Consider the following 19933-nt stretch of genomic DNA (forward strand, 5'->3'; position numbering starts at 1 on the left):
ATAGTTCTAACTCCCAGGTTCAGATGCCTAGGGGTACAGTTCCCAATATGCATATACCGGCCGGGAACGTAATAGTTCCCCCTCCATTTACAGGTCTGCAAGGTCAGTCATTGATTGACATGAACCCTCCTTATGTCAGTCAAGGACCTATAGTTAGTTATGTGGTGAGTGGGAACCCTCAACAAGGTCCCAATCAATCCATATGGGCACCCTACTCACAACCTCAAATGAGTCAAGGGGGCACTCCTTATCCTGGGGGCACTTCCAACCCCTAGCCTAATAACCCTTATGGAAAGCCACAATACAATACTATACCCCAAGGCACTTACTATACCACGCAACCTGTGTATAATATTGGAAACAACATGATGGGAGGACTGCAAGGCTCCTCAAGTCATATGCAATCACCTTGGTCTGATTCGGGGGCATCAAACACCTTGCATTTCTTGGCAATGCTTGATATCCCTGACTTGTAAAGACTCACAAATGATCCCATCTATCACAACTTACTTTGGCTGCCAATTCCACATAAAATATCGATAGACATCCCGAAGTTCGAAGGGAAACAAGGGGAGGATCCGGGTACACACATCACCAATTATCATTTATGGTGTGTTTCTAACTCCATGGTGGATGGTAGGATCTAGCTACGGCTCTTTCCCTGCACCCTTATTGGCAAAGTAGCCAAGTGGTAGATTGAGTTACCATGCGCGTCAGTTAATACCTTTGGCACTTTAGTGATGGAATTCTTAAAGCACTTCCAGCTACCCATCCGCTATGAAACTGGGATGTAACTCCTCACTTCATTACATCCGGACACTGCCACCCACATCTCTGATCATATACATGAATGGAGACATAGGCAGAGGCTAGTCAAAGCTCCCCTCCCAAACTATCTATTAGCGGATTGGTTCTACAAGTCTCTAATCCCCGAAATTTCTAAAGATGTCACATTAGGTTGTGAAGTCACAAAGACCAATCCATTCATCATGACCAACATTTATATTTGATATATTCACAGTCTACAATTTATACGACATCATTCCAAATGCTCCTCACAACTCCAATGCTCCCTCTACTCAGCACCTTGGAGTGCATGCCGATGGGATTATTGGCGCTACCTCCAGGGCTGCTGTAAAACAACTGAACGGTCACATTGCTCAGTTGTCAGTTGACTACTCTACCAAATCGACTACTCTTCCTACAACCATGATAAAATCTGTGCAGTCTACACAAAAACCTGGTGGTAAGAACAAGAAGAATAAGAAAAAGACCGCTCCTTCTAAAGAGCAGTCAACAAAGCAGTACAACCCAAAATAGAAGGCTACTGTGCCTTCTGACGATGGAAAGGACAAACTCACATGGTTCCCTTGCAAAATATGTATGGAAGACCACATGACATATTGTTGTCCACGTCTTCAGGAATGCATGGATTTCATCACTAAAAAGGACATCGGCAGGACCCCTGTGGTCCTAAATAATCCTTTCCTCGCTCAGTACCAGCAACACCTTGTTACAAACCAACCCCAACCCCTATAAGGTGGAAACGATGGTTCACATCATCCTTCAGCTAGTGAAGGACCATCTACCGTTTACACATTTGAAATGGTAGATCTACAAACTAGAGAAAAACCTTATGGAGCTCAAGTCGCTAATGATGAGGAATCCTCCTCGAGTCAAAACCCACCACCGCCTAACGATCTTCATATCGAAAGGTCGGTTGCTAATCATGTGATTCACCCCCCAAAAGGAGCACTTTGTTGTACAACGCATAATACATCTTCACTTGCTGCAAAAAACTATAGTGTTGTAGAAGATTTGGCACAAGCACCATCTTCTATGTCGGTGCTCGAAGTATTACAAACCCGTCCAGCACAAAGGAAAGCTTTGCTTTTGGCAATTGGTGGTATCAACCCATAGGATTCCATGCTTGCAATTTTTGGCATGGACAAATGTAAACCTCCCCTTTCACACCGGCTTGCATTTCAAGTGCAAATATTTTTTAAAGGGCAAGGAATACATAGAACTGTCATTAACAAAGGTGCTTCAAATTGCGTCATGTTGGCTTCATGTTGTTTCGCTTTGGGTTCTCCAAGCCTCTCCCTACCATCGAACTCCCTTAAAGCTTTCGATGGCCACACTTTCATCCCAAAAGGTTACCTGGCTAGCTACCCCATCACCTTGAATGGGAAAATGGTAAAGGTGGGACATCAAAGTCGTAGATAGAAAGCTTGACTATAATCTATTGTTGCGTCGGAGTGGGCTTACGCCATGACTGCCATTGTGTTTACTATCTTTCGCATCATCCTATTTCCATTGAATGGAAAGATAGTCACAGTGGACCAGCTGTCCTTTTTCACCCCTGATTATTCCCCGTTAGCCAGTGGCTTTGTACCCTTAGTGGGTGGTGTACCTTGTTCTGTTCCTATACCAATAGGTGTCATATATCATGATTGACTTGGTTTAGCTTTGAAATATGTACATACCTTTGTTTGTTGCAAATGTTTTCCATATTCAAAATCAAAAACTAAAAAATGTAAAGAGGGTATGTCCTAAAAGAAAAATCAAAGGACAAAAAGAATAAAAAGGTAAAAAAAGATGAAAAATATGAACCCCAAAAACAAAAAGACCATGAAAGTGTGCAAGTCAAAATGCCACTACTATTTACTTTTTATGCATAATAATGATTGTGTGCAACTTGTTATTCATGCCACAATCGATGGTAATCAAACAGTCTAATCTTGAATATTCCATGGTTTGAATTTCATGTTTTTAGCTAGAGAATAAAATCTGACCACACTGTTTAATCTTGGCAGATAATTAGATAGGTAGAGTAAATAAAAAGGAGCTCAACAGTTTAATCTGAGCCCTTGGATGTAATAAGGTTAGACTTAGTTAGAATACCATTGTAAAAGAAAAGGAAAATGTTTTGATAAGGGTTTGCCAGCTTAAGTGCACCCTAATAAAGAGAAGTAAAAATGGTAGGATGAGTAGATGGGTAAGTAGTAGAAAGGTTGCAGAATTGTGATGATTGTTAGACAAAAGCATATTTATCACCCTCATCATGAAAATTCCAACTATAAATGAGCAATTGGACATGCCTTAAGCTTACAAAGTCAACTGATTAATTTCCTCATTCATTTCACCCTTAATTTTACTAATTTCCCATAAGCAAAGTCTTAAGTACCCAAAATCTTAAGTCAAAGGGGCTTAGAGCATTTCTTTGACTTTTGGAGGGACTGAACCCTCGGCCCAATGACTTATAGGTCCTAAGTACTAAAATTCCCTCAACAAACATTACCCCCCTTCACTCTCCCTTATTCTCCCAAACAAGTCCCTTTTTCTAAGGTAAAACACCAATTTTCCGAAGGAAAAGCCATTACCACCATACAAAACCCTTTTTCACAAAAACCCACAAATATGTATGTAGCCTAAGTTATAATGTTTAAATGCAAAAGTGTAAATAAATTTCAAACACATTATACCTAGTGCAAAATCCATGGTTCCACTTTCATTTCATATTAACTACTAATTTTAATTATATTTATTAACTCCCAAAAATAAATCCTTCCTCGTATATTTTATTAAAACCGATATGTTAATATCCCACCCCAAGGTTTGAAATATAAACCTTATTAATGAACTTATTAAAGGGATTAATAAAGTCGATCAGTGGCTAATTAATAACCATGACCCACCACCTAATTAAAGAGGTTAATTAATCAATCAATGATTAATTAATAATTTGTCCCCACCATTCAAATCACCCGTGACGTCATTAAGTCTCCCTAATTCACAATTAATTAATCCTTCCACTCATTAAAACCCCATCAGGCCCCTCCATTAAATATCCGATCAAATCATCCCCCCAATTACCATGTGATCTGACCCGTTCAGATCCAACGATCGACACTCATATCGGGCGACCTCCGAAGGCCAGCCTTTACCCGCCCGATGTAAGTGGTTTCATTGTTCAACCCACTGCTATGTGGTGCCAGATGAGTGGAATCGGGCAGCCTTCCCTCAAAACCACCCATGCCTCATAAGCGGTGCGATGGCCCTTCAATACCGCTTCCCCGCCATTTTGATAAACCACCCGTCCGTTCATTTAATTGACTTTCATGTCATATTTCGAAATTCTGCCCAATAAACCTTATAACGTGAAAACCTGTGTTTTCATGGTTTTTTCCCATTCGACTGTGTAAACCTATGAAACCCTCCATCGTCTCATTGAACCTCTGCAACACGATTTCACCATCTATTTTCGGTCCAAAAATCTATTGCGACCCCTTTCCCAGTCATCCCTGTGCCAGAGAGCCATCAAACACCCTTCATGAAGACCTGTGTTCTCTCAAATAATATTGATTTTTTTTAGGTTATCAAACTAAGATCAGATCTTGTATAAACAGTTCTGATACTAGTCACAGAACTCATTTATTCCAAGAATCAATAGAAAACCTCATTCAGAACTTGTTCTCAGAGGATGAACACGATTATACAAGGAAACAAAGAAGAAGACAACTACACAGAGAATTGATAGTCAAAACAAAGAAACTAGATAGAGAATACAGTTACAAGACAAGTGAACAAAATATGCATGTACTTAACCTATATCCACTACCTGATGCTGATATACACAAAAATAAAAGGATTTACTGTTGAAATAGACAGTAAAAACCTAAAATATAGAGTGAAGATGAAAGGAAACAGTAAGGAACAGTCAAAGTGTATCAGGGTTAAAGAGTATCAGATTGAAGACCAAGTCAAGTAAATAAGCTAGCATGAAGATAAGAAACAGGAAAGACAGTTACAAAGCATAGCATACATATTCATGTCAAAGTGAAGATAGATGAAAAAATAGAACAGTAAAAGTAAAATAGTAAAAGTAAACTTGGATGTAGTAAGGGTTAAACAGAGATGGAAACACTTTCACCAGAAACAATGAAATTTATCTAAAGTAAAAGTGAAAAACAGTTTAAAGAAATTTGAGGTTAAAAGATGAAATCAGATCAGAAATTGTACATTCTTCAGAAATTTCTTGTTTAAGTCATAGTTTTGTAGAAACTATTGTGGCCAATCCAAGAAGTATTTTGAGAAACGGAAGGATGTTTTGTTCCTAACAAGCCAATCTACAAAAGCCTATCTCACTTTTTACACAAGTATTACCAAAAGTGAGATAAGTACATGTCTTCACAGCCTATTTTTCAGTTTGTGTAAAGTCCTATTTTTGACATATTTTTGCAAAGAATATGGTGAACAATTGGAGCTGAACCTTGGGAAACTGAGAGAAATTATCTCAAAAACATTCTTATCTACAATAACCTCTTTCAATTTTTACATATCTAGCTCGAATTGAGATATACAAGCATATCATTGGACCCTAAGTTTGCAGAATTTCTGGGGCAGAATGCATAAAGGAAGGAGGCAGTTAGTGACTTGGAAGCCTCATCGTCACTTAAGAGTTCATATCAAATTTGAATTTATTTTATTTGTCACCATAAACCCATAAAAATAGTGCCAAGTAGATTCATTAGTTTTGAGTGTCCTTTATTTAAGTTCTATTAATGTAAAATAGTTTGAGATATTTGTAAAACCAATCTTGATATTTCTTCAAGATATTTCAGTTTAGAATTTAGTATAAATACTTCTTCATTTGAAGTATTTTGGTATGGACTCTATAACATCTCTATAAATCTATGCTATCAAGCTAAGAAAGCTTTTGTACTCAAATTTGGATTTTTGCTGGAAAAGGAATGAAAGTTGAGGACATTTCATCAGATTCCCGTGCAATATAATTACAAATAAGTATTCTATCTTTGTGATTTTATGTGCTTTCTATATGTTTCAATGTTTCATGCATCTTAAATCTAAATGGTAAAATAGTCAAAGTATATCAGAATTAGCTTTATTGCTCTCTGCTATCAACCATCTACCATTTCTATGTTTTCTTCTAAACTATCTCAAGAAAGGAATTCTTAACTGCTCCTCTATCCCTATAGTTTTTCTCTAATAAGTCCTTGGTATAGGATTCTTAATTGCCCTCTGCTAGTTGACCTATCTTCCTTTCCTCTTTCTAATCCTAACTTGAGGATTCTTTATCACCCTCTAGTTTTGAGCAGAACTATCACCCATTGAAGCCCCAAAGTTTGTTTTTACTTTGCTATCCGGCCTATTGAACTCATACCTCAGCAATTTGACTTAATCCGGTGAATTATCCTTGATTGACTCCATATGCCTAAAATCCTAGTTTGCCCATTTGTTTCAGAACTCCACCACTCTCAAACAAAACAACCTCACTGAACATTAATACTAGCCTAAAATCTTTTCAAACATAGCTAAATCATAAAGAGAGAGCCCTCTCTGGCCTTAGGTGGGCTAGCACCCGAGTGTAAAAGTTGGTTTGTAGTTACCTTGGATCCTTTCCTTATTTTAATAACTTCTAAGGAAAATCCGAGTGATAACATAGTGGCGACCATAATGGGGAAGAACAAATCCTAAGTTGAAGTAAACTTTTGAGAAACATAAAGTTTAAATTTAAAACATCTTAAAGGATTATTAGAAGTTATTTTAAAAAATCCATAAAAGAATAGCATTGAAAAACTTGAAATCTGGCTTCAGGAAGAACTCATTACACCAGGGCCAACCCTGATCAAAATCCTCCCCCCTGTGTTTGAAAATCCCAACTTGATTCCGAGAATCATTAGAAAACAAGAAAGTTCATTGAGCCCCAAAACTTTGTTCAGATCACATTCATGTCCTGTTGAGTGGCTTTTCCTAGAAGATCTTCCTTTCGACGAACATTTTGAACTCTGTTTGTTTAGAACCACATTTGACAGTGAATTATTGGATCTAGTCCATGATCCAGAATTCCTCAGAGAAATTGAAACCCAACCAGCCAATTTTTCAATTGATCGATATCTGCAGAATTCCACTCAGTCATCTCTTACCACCGATAGAACACCTGAACTTTCTAAAACTATTTCTCTTTCTACTAGTTCATCATTATTTCCTCACTCTTCTGAAATCCATTCCACCTCTCGCTTCATCCCTTCACTTCCTCTCCCGCAAATCATCACCCTACATCCCATCACCACCTCCAGTTCTTCCTCCACAACCCAAACATCTCCTCTTACCCCATCTACTGTTCATATTACTACCCAACCTAGAATCATGGCCAATAGATATGCTTCCCTTGTGATGCTTTCTCCTCTAGGTGCAATGCCTCAAGACTATTAAAGTAAAATTACTACTTTTGATGGCACTGGAACCTACACAACTCAACAGCACACTACCGACTATTTTGAGATATATGAACTTGACACAGTTGACGTTAAAATGAGAATTTTTGTTCAGAGTTTGACTGGGGAAGTTAGAACTTGGTTTATATCTTTAGCCCCCCAAAGTATAGATAGCTTAATAATTCTCTACCAACAATTTGTGAATAGGTGGGAGAAAAGGAAGGACCCCCTGCAGATTTTATTTGAATATGAGAACCTTAAAAGGGGACCTCATGAAACCATTCAGGACTATTGCACTAGGTTCAATAGTGTTTATAGTGCCATTCCACTTGACCTTATACCCCCACTTGGTTTAGCCCTAATCAAATTTCCTAATGGATTTGATTCAAATATGGATTTCTAGTTAAGAGAAAGGTAACCCCCCGACTCTGGAAGAAATGCAGTGTAGTAGTAAGTGTTGAGGCTAACCTACTTTCCAAAAGAGACAAAGCTAGGAACGAGAGAAGAATACCTGCAAAAGAAGGGAATACACCCTTAGAACAAAAGATGGATGCTATAGTTAAAGGAATGGATAGATTGTTGGACAAACTTGAAATTATTGAAAGAAAATCTCCTTGGGATGGCCAACAGGCTAATTTAGGGAGAAATCCTAACTTTAGAAAAAATTAGAACCAAAATGCTAGAAAGAATATTCCTGACCAGAATATCAGACCACCTTTCCAAGAAAATTATGTAGAGGCCTCCTAATCAGAAGACCCTGAACAAGACACTTAGATAAATTTAATGGGTCTAGATGATGAGGAAGATGTCTTCCTAACTTAGGATGACCAAGAGTCCCATGCATTCCAACGATTCCAAACCCAAACAGGAGAGTCATTTGATTTCAGACAGGGATATGACTCTGCTATTTTTGAGGTACATAAGCAGTATGATTTAAGAAGTAGAAAAAGTACTAATACCCCAGAACCAAACCAGAAAATAGGTCCTAATCAACCTAAAAAGGGTAAAATAGTTCCAGTAACAAAAACACTTTAGATCCTTTCTAGAACAAATCAAAATCCTTCCAGCCACACCATAGAGGATGTGTCTGATAGTCGGCCCAACAATTAACAACCTTCCACTTCACTTCCCTCTAAGGAAACAATGTAAGAGTCTCCAAATATCAGATTAGAAAAATCAGCAAAGAATGTCCCAAATCCTGAAAGAGAAGAAAACATAGAAAACACTGCTGCCAAAAATCCAAAAGTTCAAATAGACAAAGTAGTCCTGCCCTTTAATCTTGGAGCAGAGGTGGCCAAGCTTAAAATTTCAGTTCCTTTGACAGAACTGGTAAAACATGATGCTTACAGGTCTCAGATAAGAAAATCATTAAATGTCATCAAAAATGAAGATTCTGTAAATCTCTTTGATGACTAGCCCAAGTTGATTTTTGGCCTGAAGTAAATGGGAAACCAATGGAAGGAGGGATACCACCTTTCTATGTCAGTCTCAATATCCATGAATTTTTTTTGAATAATGCCATGTTTGACTCTGGTGCTTCGCATAATCTCATGCCCAAATATGTTATGGAGAAACTTAACTTAGACATCACTAGACCCTATAGGGATTTATTTTCCTTTGATTCCAATCAAGTGAGGTGTTTAGGGCTTATAAAGGATTTATGTGTTTCTTTGGTTCAATACCCTGCCAAAACTATACTCATGGACATAGTGGTAGCAGACATTCCACCCAAGTATGGCATGCTGTTGTCTAGATCCTGGGGTGCCAAAATTCAGGGGTCTCTATAATTAATCATGTCATATGCTACCATATCTATTTTTGGACAACCAAAGAAGCTATATAGAGAAACTTTAATGAAATATGTAGTGAGTAGTCAGAAGAAGCCTCAAAACTTTCTTATTTACTCAATGCATTCTGATATGGATTCCTTTATTCTCTATAATGCAGAAACTAATCCAGAAGATACTCTAAGTGATATAGTAGCATAACCAAAAGAAATTCTAAAAGAAAAGTCAACTGTCCAAATTCAAGAGATATTAGATGGAAAAGAAAATCTAGATGCCTTAGCTAAAAGAGATTCCACTACCCCAGATGAAAACTATGAACATGAAATTTTATGACATTTAGAGTTTGATGGTTCAGTAAACAAACTAGGTGCAGGGGCAGGGGTATGGATATATAACTTAGAAAATGATCATGCAGAAGGCCATGCCTATAGGTTAAATTTCAAATGCACAAACAATATGGTAGAATATGAAGCACTCTTGCTAGGCCTCAAACTAGTCAAAGGATTAGGAGCTATAAGGGCATCAATCATGGGAGATTCTAAACTGATAGTTAAACAAATCAATGGAGTTTACATAACCAGAGACCCTAGATTAGGACTTTACAGAGGTACAGTTTTAGAAATCCTTAACACTTCTTTGGAAACCAAGCTTGCAACCATTCCTAGAAAACATAACATGCAAGTTCATAGCCTGGCTATGTTTGCCAACACCTGCAAATTTCCTTTTTAGCCCAATCACCAGTATACTGCTGAGGTTAGGCACATGCCAGCTATACCTAATAATCTTAAGAACTAGAAAGTTTTTGAAAATGATAAGCAGATTAATCACTTTCTGACATTAGATGAAGAATTTGCTAGCATTAATATAGATGTAGACATACTTTCAGATTTTGATCACACTAATGAGTTAGACATTAACAAATTGGAAGAAAACTCAATAAAAATGCTTCACCCTACTAAATTCATTAAAACAGATATTCAGGACTTAAAGAAAATGGATATGGATGAAATAATTGATGATATAACTGAAGTCATAAATCTCAAATATAACCAATTACCCAAGGGATTGACTCCTTTGGAGGACTTATTTGACTCCAATGATATTCCTAAGATGGAGCGCTTAAAAGTAGACATTGAAGAATGAAACATAGGAACTCAAGAGAATCCTAAGCTGATAAAATTGTCTAAATCATTACCCCCTGATGAAAAGCTGAAATATATTGAGCTAATGAAAGAATTCCAGGATGTTTTTGCCTGGAGTTACGAAGACTTAAAATCCTATGATACCAATATTATACAACACACTATCCCTTTGAAAGAAGATCAGAAACCTTTTAGGCAAAAGCTAAGAAGAATTAATCCTATTTTATTACCTTCCATTGAAAAAGAGATCAAACGAATGTATGAAGCAGGAATCATTGCCCCCATTAGGTTTTCAGATTGGGTGTCTAATCTTGTCCCTACAAGAAAGAAAATATGAGAAATCAGACTGTGTGTTAACTTTAGAAATTTGAACAAAGTCTCACTCAAATACAACTATCCTTTACCTAAATGGATCACATATTGCAAAGGGTAGTAGGTCTACAAGGATTTCACTTTTAGATGGATTCTCTAGTTACGACCAAATTTTAGTCCATCCTGATGACCAAGCAAAAATTGCATTCACAACACCATGGGGCACCTTCATGTATGTAAAAATGCCCTTTGGATTGAAAAATGCAGGAGCCACCTTTCAAAGGGCAATGGATATTTCCTTTGCAAACGAAATCCATGACTTCTTGGTTATATACCTTGATGATATTACAGTGTTTTCTAGGTCAGATCAACAACACCTAGATCATCTTAGGCAAGTTTTTCTTAAATGCAAAAAATATGGCTTCTCTCTAAACCCAAAGAAATCTTTATTTGGGTTGGAAGAAGGAAAACTATTAGGACACATTATCTCTAAAGATGGAACCGAATTGACCCAACCAGGATTGGAGCTATCTTGCAAATACCTCACCCAAGAAACATTAAAGAACTTTAGGCATTTTTAGGAAAAATAATTTTTTTAAGAAGATTCATCTCTAACTTAGCTGAACTAATTAGATTATTGAATAACATGTTGAAAAAAGATTCGGCTATTAAGTGGATAGTAGAGGCTAAAAAATCATTCGAAGAAATAAAATTAGCCTTAACTCGAACACCAGTCCTTACAAGCCCAAAATTTGACAGAGACTTCATTATCTTTTCTTTTGCATCAGAACACACCATAGCTACAGTCTTACTACAAAAGGATGATCAAGGATGTGAAAAACCAATAGCATTTTTTAGTAAAGCTCTTAGAGATGCCTCATTAAAGTATAAAATAATGAAGAAACAAGCTTTTGCTTTGATAAAAGCTATTAAGGATTTCAGAATGTATATTTTGTATTTTCATATAATAGCTTATGTTCCCAATGCTGTAGTCAAAGATATCCTGACACATGATGGAGTTGATAGCAAGAGGGGAAAATGGATAGCTACTATTTTAGAATATGATATAGAGATAAAACCTAAAAAGTTAATTAAAGGTTAGGGGTTGGCCAAAATTATGGTAGAAACAAATTTCCAAGCCCTAGACATAAATCTTATTGCAGAATTGGATAACGAACAGGAGATGGTGACTCCACAGATCAGCCAGCCCTTTCTAGATTCCCCTTGGTATGTTGATATTATATATGTTCTACAAAATCTGCAGGCTCCTCCAGGGTTATCCAGAACTAAGAGTAGGTTTTGAAAATGAAAGCTTGAAAATTTTGCATTATGGATAATACTTTGTTTTGGAAAAATCATGAAAGTATTTTGTTGAACTATTTATCAAAAGAAGAATTTGACAAAGTACTCCAAGAATTTCATGCAGGGGATTGTGATGGACATCTCTACTGGAAGTCAACTGTTGAAAAAATTCTAAGAGTGGGATTTCACTTGTCAACCTTGTTTGCAGATGTTAAAAAATTTGTAACTTCCTGCCATAAATGCCAGATCTTCAAAGGCAAAAGAAAACTTTTACCCTTGCCTTTGAAACCTATTTCCACAGAAAAACCTTTTCAACAATGGGGTCTTGACTTCATTGGAGAAATCCATCCACCCTCTTCTGCTCAGCATAAATGGATACTCACTACAACTGATTACTTTAGCAAATGGATAGAAGCTATTACCTCTAGACATGCCAATTATACTGTAATAATAGGTTTTCTAGAGGCTAACATTTTGTCTAGGTTTGGTTGTCCTAACAAAATCATCACAGATAATGCTGCAGCCTTCAAGTCAAAGAAAATGATTGATTTCTATCACAAGTATCATAGAAGACTTGGTCATTCCATATCTTACTATCCTCAAGGGAATGGACTTGCAGAATCCTCCAATAAAAGTCTAATGAATATTATAAAAAAACTATTGGAAGATAATTTGGAACAAGAAATTAACCAATGCTTTGTGGGAAGATAGGCTTACAACTAAGAAATCCATTGGAACCAGTCCTTATGAGCTAGTGTATGGAATGGAGGCAGTTTTCCCCTCATCTTTGGGAGTTCCAGTCATGAAATTACTTCAAGAAGCTCAAGTGGAACCAAATGATATATAGAGGAGAATTAACCAGACTATCCATTTACAGTAAACCAGAGAGGAAGTATACAACAGAGCCCAAGTACTACAAGACAAACTTAAGAATATTTTTTACAAAAGGACCAAAGCAGAAGACTTATATCTGGGATACAAAGTGTTAAAGTGGGATTCAAGAAGAGAGGACAACGGGAAGCATGGGAAGTTTGACTTCCTGTGGAAAGGTCCATACATAATATATGCCTTTAGAGGAAATAATTCATATTTTCTTAAAGAATTAGATGGTGCAAAGATAGAAGGAGGACTAGTCAATGGTTGAATGTTAAAGCACTACATTGATCCTAGTTTCTAATCTTACCAGGTTTTTAAACCGTATATATTATATCCTTTTACAGTTCAGTGTTGATTGGATGGTAAAAGTTTTGAAGTTGAAGCTCGAAGAGAAGGCCCTAAGCTTTAGAAGTATTACTGTTATACATACAAATAAAGCAGTAGGGAAAAGGAGATTTGCAGAGCACAATCAAAGTCTTTCAAAGGCCATTGATCTACAGTTCTTGACTTTCCACCTGGAAAAGCCATCCCCAAGTGGAGTCACTATTATGTTCCTATACCAATAGGTGTCATATATCATGATTGACTTGGTTTAGCTTTGAGATATGTACATACCTTTGTTTGTTGCAAATGTTTTCCATATTCAAAATAAAAAATTAAAAAATGTAAAGAGGGTATGTCCTAAAAGAAAAATCAAAGGACAAAAAGAATAAAAAGGTAAAAAAAGATGAAAAATATGAACCCCAAAAACAAAAAGACCATGAAAGTGTGCAAGTCAAAATGCCACTACTATTTACTTTTTATGCATAATAAGGATTGTGTGCAACTTGTTATTCATGCCACAATCGATGGTAATCAAACAGTTTAATCTTGAATATTCCATGCTTTGAATTTCATGTTTTTAGCTAGAGAATAAAATCTGGCCACACTGTTTAATCTTGGCAGATAATTAGATAGGTAGAGTAAATAAAAAGGAGCTCAACAGTTTAATCTGAGCCCTTAGATGTAATAAGGTTAGACTTAGTTAGAATACCATTGTAAAATAAAAGGAAAATGTTTGGATAAGGGTTTGCCAGCTTAAGTGCACCCTAATAAAGAGAAGTAAAAATGGTAGGATGAGTAGATGGGTAAGTAGTAGAAAGGTTGCAGATTTGTGATGATTGTTAGACAAAAGCATATTTATCACCCTCATCATGAAAATTCCAATTATAAATGAGCAATTGGGCATGCATTAATCTTACAAAGTCAACAGATTAATTTGCCCATTCATTTCACCCTTAATTTTACTAATTTCCCATAAGCAAAGTCTTAAGTACCCAAAATCTTAAGTCAAAGGGGCTCAGAGCATTTCTTTGACTTCTGGAGGGATCGGACCCTCGACCCAATGACTTATAGGTCCTAAATACTAAAATCCCCCCACAAACATTATCCCCCTTCACTCTCCCTTATTTTTCCAAATAAATCCATTTTCCTAAGGTAAAACACCATTTTTCCGAAGGAAAAGCCATTACCCCCATACAAAACCCTTTTTTCACAAAAACCCACAAATATGGATGGGTAACCTAAGTTATAATGTTTAAATGCAAAAGTGTAAATAAATTTCAAACACATTATACTTAGCACAAAATCCATGGTTCTGCTTTCATTTCATATTAACTACTAATTTTAATTATATTTATTAACTCCAAAAAATAAACCCTTCCCCATATATTTTATTAAAACCCATATGTTAATATCCTGCCCCAAGGTTTGAAATATAAGCCTTATTAATGAAATTTTAAAGGGATTAATTAAGTCGATCAGCGGATAATTAATAACCATGACCCACCACCTAATTAAAGAGGTTAATTAATCAATCAATGATTAATTAATAATCTGTCCCCACCAATCAAATCACCCTCGATGTCATTAAGCCTCCCTAATTCACAATTAATTAATCCTTCTGCTCATTAAGACCTCGTTGGACCCCTCCATTAAATCTCCGATCAAATCATCCCCCCAATCATCGTGCGATATGACCCCTTTAGATCCAACGATCTACACTCATATCGGGCGACCTCCGAAGGCCAGCCTTTACCTGCCCGATGTAAGTGGTTTCACTGTTCACCTCACGACTATGTGGCACCCAATGAGTGGAATTGGATGGCCTTCCCTCAAAACCACCCACGCCTCATAAGCGGTGCGATGGTCCTTTAATACCACTTCCCTACCATTTCAATAAACCACCCATCCATTCATTTAATTGACTTTCACGCCATATTTTGAAATTCTGCCCGATAAACCTTATAACGTGAAAACCTATGTTTTCATGGTTTTCGCCCGTTCGATTGTGTAAACCTATGAAACCCTCCAGCGCCTCCCTGAGCCTCTGCAACACAATTTCACCATCTGTTTTCCATCCAAAAATCTATTGCGACCCCTTTCCTAGTCATCCCTGTGCCAGAGAGCCATCAAACACCCTTCATGAAGACCTGTGTTCTCTTAAGTAATATTGAATTTGTTCAGGTTATCAAACTAAGATCAGATCTTGGATAAATAGTTATGATACTAGTCACAGAACTGGTTTATTCCAAGAATCAACAGAAACCTCATTTAGAACTTCTGCTAAGAGGATGAACACAATTATACAAGGAAACAAAGAAGAAGACAACTACACAGAGCATTGACAGTCAAAACAGAGAAACCAGATAGAGAATATAGTTACAAGACAAGTGAACAAAATATGCTATATCCACTACCTGATGCTGATATACACAAAAATAAAATGATTTACTGTTGAAATAGACAGTAAAAACCTAAAATATATAGTGAAGGTAAAACGACACAGTAAAGAACAGTCAAAGTGTATCAGAGTTAAAGAGTATCAGATTGAAGACCATGTCAAGTAAATCAGCTAGCATGAAGATAAACAACAAGGAAGACAATTACAAAGCATAGCATACAGATTCATGTCAAAGTGAAGATATATGATAAAATAGAACGGTAAAATTAAAAAAGTAAAAGTAAACTTGGATGCAATAAGGGTTAAATAGAGATGAAAACACTTTCACCAGAAACAATGAATTTTATCCAAAGTAAAAGTGAAAAACAGTTAAAATAAATTTGAGGTTAAAAGATGAAATCAGAGCAGAAATGGTACATTCTTCAGAAATTTCCTGTTTAAGTCATAGTTTTGCAAAACTATTGTGGCCAATCCAAGAATTATTTTGAGAAATGGGAGGATGGTTTGTTCCTAGCAGGCACCTATCTCACTTTTTACACAAGTATTACCAAAAGTGAGAGAAGTGCATGTCTTCACAGCCTATTTTTCAGTTTGTGCAAAGTCCTGTTTTTGACATCTTTTTGGCTAGAGCTGAATCTTGGGAAACTGAGAGAGGTTTATCTCAAAAACATTCTTATCTACAATAACCTCTTTCAATTTTTACATATCTAGCTTGGATTGAGATATACAAGCATATCATTGGACCCTAAGTTTGCAGAATTTCTGGGGTAGAATGCACAAGGAAGGAGGCAGTTAGTGACTTGGAAGCCTCATCATCACTTAAGAGTTCATATCAAATTCGAATTTCTCTTATTTGTCACCATGAATCCATAACAATAGTTCAAAGTAGATTCATTAGTTTTGAGTGTCCTTTATTTAATTTCTATTAATGTAAAATAGTTTGAGATATTTGTAAAACCAATCTTGATATTTCTTCAAGATATTTCAATTTAGAATTAGTATAAATACTTCTTCATTTGAAGTATTTTGGTGTGGATTCTATAACATCTTTGTAATTCTATGCTATCAAGCTGAGAAAGCTTTTGTACTAAAATTTGGATTTTTGCTGGAAAAGGAATGAAAAGTGAGGACATGTCATCAAAGTCCCATGCAGTATAATTACAAATAAGTATTCTATCCTTGTGATTTTATGTGATTTCTATATGTTTCAATGTTTCATGCATCTTAAATCTAAATGGTAAAATAGTCAAAGTATATCAGAATTAGTTTTATTGCTCTCTGCTATCAACAATCTACCATTTCTATGTTTTCTTCTAAACTATCTCGATAAAGGAATTCTTAATTGCTCCTCTATCTTTGTAGTTTTTCTCTAATAAGTCCCTGGTATAGGATTCTTAATTTCCCTCTACTAGTTGACCTATCTTCCTTTCCTCTTTCTAATCCTAACTTGAGGATTCTTGATTGCCCTCTAGTTTTGAGCAGAACTATCACCCATTCAAACCCCAAAGTTTGTTTTTACTTTGCTATCCTGCCTGTTGAACTCATACCTCAGCAATTTGACTTAATCCAGTGAATTATCCCTGATTGACTCCATAGCCCAATGGCCTAAAAGCCTAGTTTGCCCATTTGTTTCAGAACTCCACCACTCTCAAACAAAACAACCTCACTGAACATTAATACTAGCCTAAAATCTTTTCAAACATAGCTAAATCATAAAGAGAGAGCCCTCTCTAGACTTAGGTGGGCTAGCACCCGAGTCTAAAAGTTGGTTTGTAGTTACCTTGGATCCTTTCCTTCTTTTAATAACTTCTAAGGAAAATCTGAGTGATAACATACCTGACTTTTACGTCAGTATCAGTACCGGTCTATTGAAGTGCTCTTCCCTGATGGGTTGTTTCCCTTTCCCCCCGCCTGTGATTCCACAGATGGTCAATATGGTTTCATTCATTCCTCATGAACCGACCGATCCTTGGATCCTCCTGGCCCCTTCAGACATTGACACTTATGGAGAATGAATACCGTTGTCACCAGCTGAATTGGCCTACCAGGCCATTCAATCTACATCTGAATCTCCGGTCACTTTGGACATGGCCAACAGTACCACCTCCCCTCCCATAATTGCTCCTTCTTTCGATCTCCTCAATAAAGTCCTACCTTCAAACGAAGCTATTAGAGAGATCATGTGTTTAGAAGAGCAACCTTGGGAGGATTCTCACCATCATGTTTTTATATATGATTCGGACATGATACATCTTCAAATATTGTCATTTGACGCACCTGAAATCGTTTCCTCACCTCATACGACTATCCAAACTTTGGATTCTAAGGGAAACATGGGAAATATTTCAAAGACATTTCTCATCGATATTTCTGTCATGACAGGTATTGTAGAAAACATCAAGGTTGGAGTAGATTACACTCCTGAGGAAATTGCAAGCTTCACCTACCTTTTTAAGGAATTCCGTGATGTATTCACTTGGTATTATTAGGAAATTCCCAACATAGATCTGTCTATGTTTGAGCATGAGATCAATATATACGATAATACTAAACCTGTCAGCTAAAGGCTTCAACCACTGCACCCCTGCAAAATGGCAGCCATCAAGGCTGAGGTGGAAAAGTTGTTATGTGCTGGTTTCATTTATCCCGTTCCCTTAACAGAATGGGTTTCCAATCCAGTTCCTGTCGATAAGAAATAAGGAACCATCCGCGTATATGTCAACTATCAGGACTTAAATGTCGGAAGTCCAAAGGATAATTATCCGACACTGTTCATCGACAAAATCATCGACGACTGCGCTGGTTGAGAATCATTCTCATTCATGAATGATTTCTCATGTTACAACCAGATTTCCATAAAACCAAAAGACCAACACAAAACCACCTTCATTTGCCCATGGGGAATATTTTCCTATTGAAAACTCGCATTCGGTTTAAAGAATGGAGCAACATTTCAAAGGGCCATGGACTACACATTTCACAATATCAAACATATTGTTCAAGCTTACTTGGATGACCTTCCAGCCCATTCCAGGAAGCAATTGCAACACCTAGATCATTTAAGAGCTATCTTTCTTAGGTGCAAGTTTTATAACATACATCTGAATCTGCATAAATGTATCTTTTTCAAGTCTGGATGCTTACTTGGATTCTCCAAGTATGGGATTAGGGTTGATCCTGATAAGGTAAAGGAAATTACTCAATTTCCTGAACCATAATCCATTATGCAGCTCCAACTTTTGTATGGGAAAGCAAACTTCTTACGATGGTTCATCGTAAAATATGTTGAGTTAACGAAAGGCTTCATGCTCTTACTTATGAATGGAGTGTTGTACCTGTGGGATGAAAAATCTCAACGATCATTTGATGCCTTGAAAAAGGCACTTATATCAACCCCACTCCTTAGCTCTCCCAACTATGGGCGTGACTTTCTTCTATACTTGGCAACCTCACCCTCCTCTGTAGGAATGGTCTTGGTTCAAACTCATGATGACTGGAGTGAGCATGAGATATATTATCTGTCGAAAGGACTGGCTTGGCCCGAACTCAGATATTCACACATGGAAAAGTTTTCCTTGGTAGTTGTCTTTGTTATCAACCGCTTCCAACATTACATACTACTGTGACAGGCTACTGTCATCGCCTTGGAGAAACCCATGAGACACATTTTGTCTCGTCAAGTCATTGGAGGGAAATATTCGAAATGGATAGTGATCCTATTGGGTTGTGTTATATTCTTTCGTTGCGCCGATTGCATATCGAGGGGAGTCACAGGGGGTTTGAGGGGTGCAGGTAACACCACTCTATGGGGTCTTGGGCAGCACCCCAGGAAATTTCGGTTTTGGACCCTATATTAGGTTGGGCGGACCTACTTATGGTTTTGTGCATGATTTTCGCACATGGTTTTGGATGCGATGGTTTTCGGCCCATGGTATTGGATGCTTCAGCGTGTATAAATATGTATTGTAACATTGAAAGGAACATAATGAAAAATCAAGCTAGTAGTCCCAGTTTTGGGATCTAGGGGAAAATCTATGTGTATATGTGTCTTATGCGTTATGCTCTCACATTGTTTATTTTCTATGTTTTAGAATTCGTATGTAGGTAATTACTGTACAGGATTAAAACCTACATTTGGTATCCGAGTTGTTTTGGCTTCAAGGGGACACCTTTGTTGCTGAGGGGTTTCACTTGGGCTTGTGGTAGACCTTGTTCAGTGGGAGATATTCGGGATCGATTCTCGTGGTGAAAGTAGATGGCGAGTAGTGGAAAGATAGAGATCGAGAAATTTAATGGTCAGAGTTTTGAGTTATGGAAACTTAATATGGAGGATTGTTGGTGGATAAAGATCAATAGATTGTAGTAGATCCAGGTACTAAACCAACGGGAGTATACGATGAAGAATGGAAGAAGTTGGATTGGAAGGCAAAGGGCACAATACGATTGTCTGTCTTAGATTCAGTATTGCTGAATGTATTAGGGGAAGCTACGACAAAGGCTATGTGGGACAAGCTAAGGACTTTATACCAATCTAAGTCTCTGGTGAATAAATTG

The sequence above is a fragment of the Pinus tabuliformis genome, chromosome 4_2 (assembly GCF_031772625.1).
Source record: "Pinus tabuliformis cultivar Carrire ecotype Pingquan chromosome 4_2, CPIR1, whole genome shotgun sequence".
NCBI classification, from domain to species: Eukaryota; Viridiplantae; Streptophyta; class Pinopsida; order Pinales; family Pinaceae; genus Pinus; species Pinus tabuliformis.